This window comes from Dipodomys ordii, unplaced genomic scaffold (genome assembly GCF_000151885.1).
Source record: "Dipodomys ordii isolate 6190 unplaced genomic scaffold, Dord_2.0 Scaffold99, whole genome shotgun sequence".
Classification (NCBI taxonomy): Eukaryota; Metazoa; Chordata; class Mammalia; order Rodentia; family Heteromyidae; genus Dipodomys; species Dipodomys ordii.
Window position 1 is genome coordinate 3,741,993 of NW_012267315.1, and position 4,352 is coordinate 3,746,344.

The 4,352-nt window shown below is 43.6% G+C and overlaps 1 pseudogene; it reads right to left on the reverse strand.

The window, feature by feature from the left end:
• Positions 1-473: 473 nt before the first annotated feature.
• On the reverse strand, positions 474-1,260 carry LOC105993701 (annotated as a pseudogene).
• Positions 1,261-4,352: the final 3,092 nt, after the last annotated feature.

Here is a 4,352-nt window from a genome sequence, read left to right on the forward strand (position 1 = left end):
CCTCTTTCCCTCCCTCTCATTCCCTCAATCCCATCACTGCATTTGAGTTGCTTTGTTCATTTTCATCAATGTTCAGTGCAGCTGATTGACCCCTCTGCTGTACATTTTCCCATTTCCCTCTGGTTCTGTGCCCTCCTAGCTTCCCTCAGATGTTGCACAATATTTTATTTATCAAAATAGAATTACTTTTCCTTTTGAGATAGGCTTCAGCCTTCCAAATAAACCTAAGTAAAATGTATGCAAGAAAAACCTGTATTATAATTGGTGGGGAAATAAAGAAACATATTAATAAATGACACTGTTTGGGGAAGACTTTAGATTCTATTAAAAGGTATAAATGCAACAATACTCTCATTTCTGAGCATTATTTTGGGATAATTCAATATGGCCACAAAGACTTCTTTTATTCCTGCTAGATTATCTTTAGTCAAATCACTTAATTTATATTTTCCAATATGTTACCTAGAGTCATTTCACTCACTTCCCTGTTTAGCTGCCAGCCTCTTGTCTCTGTCTTCGGCAATGGTAAGGTAGATTCCTTTTCCTCAAGGAAGAGAAATTCAAGGTTTGTTGCCTTTGCCAATAACAAAAATGTAGGAAAGCCGGGTGGCAAAGCTTTTGTCATTGGCATCTTTCACATAAACCACATCAAAAGAGTCAGGATGTCTCTCTATGTTAGTGATCACACCAATTTTCCCCAAGTTAGCACCTCCAGTCACCATACACAGGTTATCAGTGTCAAACTTGATGAAATCAGTTATCTTGCCAGTCTCCAAATCAATCTATTGTGTCATTTTCGTTAATAAGAGAATCAGGGTTGCGAATGGTGTGGACATCATGGGTCAATAGATGAGGGATTCCTTTCACACAAACAAAGACCTTTCTGACTTTGCACAGCTTGTACTTGGCCTCCTCAGGTGTAATTTGATGAACAGCAAAGTGACCTTTGGTGTCATACATCAAACGGGAAATTCTCTCCTATCTTGTGGATGCTGATGACATCCATAAAACCCACAGGGTAGGTTATATCAGTTCTGATTTTGTCATCAATCTTAATGAAGTGCTGCAGGTAAAGCTTTTTTACTTCATCTGCTGTCAGCGCATGCTTAAGTCTGTTCCTTAGGAAAACAATGAGAGGCAGACATTCTTTCAGCCTGTGAGGCCTGATGGACAGACAAGAAGCAAACACACCAACTTGTCCAACATCCAATGCTTTGGGGTTGATGCTTGCTTTGGATGTTTCCTGGGACCACCAGCCATAGCTGTATAGGAATAGAAAAAGACACAGTCCTTTAAACCAGAATCAGTAATATAGAACTTTGAAAAAACAAAAAACAAATGGAGGCTGAGATCTGAGGATCGCAGTTCAAAGCCAGCCCCAGCAGGAAAGTCCATGAGACTCTTATCTCTAATTAACCACCAGAAAACTGGAAGTGGCACTGTAGCTCAAGTGGTAGAGAGCTAGCCTTGAGATGAAGAGCCCAGGGACAGCACCCAAGCCTAGAGTTCAACAAAAACAAAACAAAAACCTTGTCACAATGTAGTCTTATAATAAGTATCAAGGACTACATCTGAGCTTCCAAAGGGCATAAGAAGTATTACAAATGTCCTAAGTGTTGGTCCCTGGTGGCTATTCAGGATGCTAAAACCTGGAGGACAGAAATTTGAAGCCAGTCTGGCTAGAGAAGTTTGTAAGATTCCATCTCCTATTAAAGCAAAATACAGGCTGGAGGCATGGGTCAAGTGGTAGAGTGGCAGCCATAAGAAAGAAAGTTTGAGTGAGACCATGAGGCCCAAGTTTAAATTTCATTACTGCAACAAACAAAAGGAAGGAAGGAAGGGAGGGAGAGAGGAAAGAAGGAGAAAGGGAAATAAAAACAAGATACTTGAAAAAGGTTAGGCTGAGAATTATGCTCATCTTAGTTCATTTAGTGTGGAATGGACTTCTTTACTTTTTTGTGCACGTATACCAGTAGTGGGCTTGAACTCAGGACCGAGGTGCTGTCCCTTAGCTTTTTCACTCAAAGATAAGCCACAGATCCAACAATGATTTTTTTGTTGGTTAATTGGAGATTAAAAATCTCATGGACTTTCTGCCAGGGCTAGCTTCAAACTGTCATCCTCAGATCTCAGCTTCCTGAGTAGCTAGGATTATAGGCATGAGCCACTGGCATCTTAATGCTTGACCTAAAGAAGAAACAGCATATGACTGCCATAAATTTTATATTCTATTACCTTTATAAGTACTAGAGATTTAAAAATACTAGCAGTTTCCAAGGTGGCAAATATATTGTTTTCAAGGAGCCTCAGTAAATCAATAAAAAAAAATTACAAATAAAAATAGTATTCATCTTAGAGCAGGAATGGAAAACTTTACTGAATACAGAACACTATAAAAACAATAGTCAGGCACTGGTGGTGCCAGCCCAGGCAAAAAAGCCCATGAAACTCCAATTTAATCTAAAATGAATTACCTAAACGGCAGACGTGGAGCTCTGGCTCAAGTGGTAGCCTTGAGCTCAAAAGCACAGGGACAGCATCCAGGTCCTGAGTTCAAGCACCAGGATCAGCACAAAAAACAAGCAAACAAAAGTGACAAACAGCATCCATAGAACTGACCAAAACGTTAAACAATGCCTGATACTGCAAAGCATTCAGAAGAAAAGCAATCTCAGAGGCAAGTGGAAATAAATCCAAAATATATGTATATACTATATATCTATGCATACATATACATATGTACACCAAATACATATATGTGCATATGTGTGTGTATAAAATTATATAAGCATACTCACTGCAATGCACTTTTCTTAGTGAAACTTTGAGAAAGAAATCTACACACTCACAGAGGGTCTATCCATACACAGTAATTTTTTTCAGGTTTCAATGTTTTATTTTCATATATGCATATAAAGTATTGACATGATATTCAGTCTCACACACCCTTTCTCGCTGGCCCACCCACTGTCCCTGGTACCTGCTCTCCCCAACAGAGCCTGTTTGGGTTTTGTTTTTTGGTCGGTCGTGGGGCTTGAACTCCGGCCCTGGGCGCTGTCCCTGAGCTTTTTCGCTCAAGGCTAGCGTGCTACCCTTTGAGCCACAGTTCCACTTCTGTGTTTTTTGTTTTTTCCTTTGAATAGTTTACTGGAGAGTCTGGTGGACTTTCCTTTCCCGGGCTGGCTTCGAACCGCGATCCTCAGAGGTCTCAGCCAGCGCCCAGCTCCAGCAAGCTGTTTAAAGAGTAATTCTTAAAAGCGGAACAGCATTTAATAGCTTGCGGAAATGCTCACCATACTATAGCTATCCCACGTGAGTTCTGATCTGATTTAAACAACAACTAACGCTACAGAAACAGGCTGAACGCACCGTACTGAACTCTTATTGAGGACACATTTAGAAGCTCGCACAGCCCCAACGCCCGACGCTCACAGGGCCCTGCCCTCCCAACACCGGGCAAATGCAACGCTAGGAGATCTAAACTCGGCTCAACCCGCGCCATCCGAAGCTCCGCCCAAGCCCTCAACATCCAATGGGCCCGGCCACGTCCCTTACGGGCTCTCGCGAGACCACAGGTAACGCCACAGTCTCCGCCCATTGGTTGTCGTGGAGCTCCGCTCGCTGTTTAGATCTCCTTGGAAACCGAAGGCGGAGCTGGGCCTTGGGAATCACGTGGTGCTTGAGCCGCGTTTTCCTAAAAAACCCACAGAGTGTTTCAATTGGTGCTGGGTGGTCGCCGCGTGATGATGTGCACTATGACGTAGACACTCCTTGGCGGCGCGGGTGGCGCGGCCGCCGGAGCTGTGCTCAGGCTGTTTGAAGCTGCTCTGGGAGTGTGAATCGCGGTCGCAGGCGGCCCGGGCGAGGGGAAGAACATGAGGGAAGCGGAATTCTGCCGAGGAGAGTAGATCTTCCGAGGTGCTTACCGTGCGCCCCGGCGAAGGAGAGAGCGCCGGCGGTGGGCAGTGTCTCCTGTAGAGGAACACCGAGTGGCCTTTTGGGATACTTCCCCTCGTGTGTGATTCTGATGCTCCAAAACACCCCAAGCTAGGCCTCATTCCAGCGGGCCCAGTTAAGACTATTTAGAGCAATGGTGGGACAAAGGGTGAACCAATGCAGCTGTGATACTCACTAGCCACTGATGTTGAAAATGAACTATCCAACTTGTGGGTGGGGACGGGAGGGAAAAAACTGGGAAAGAGCAAGGGAACTGGGGACATTGTTCAAAAAGAGATGTACATTTTATTGGACTTATGTAATCGTAACCCCTCTGTATATCACCGTTGTAATAACAATAAATACATGCAAAAAAAAAAAAGAATAGGGCGACCTAAGGATCAGGTCAAGAGCTT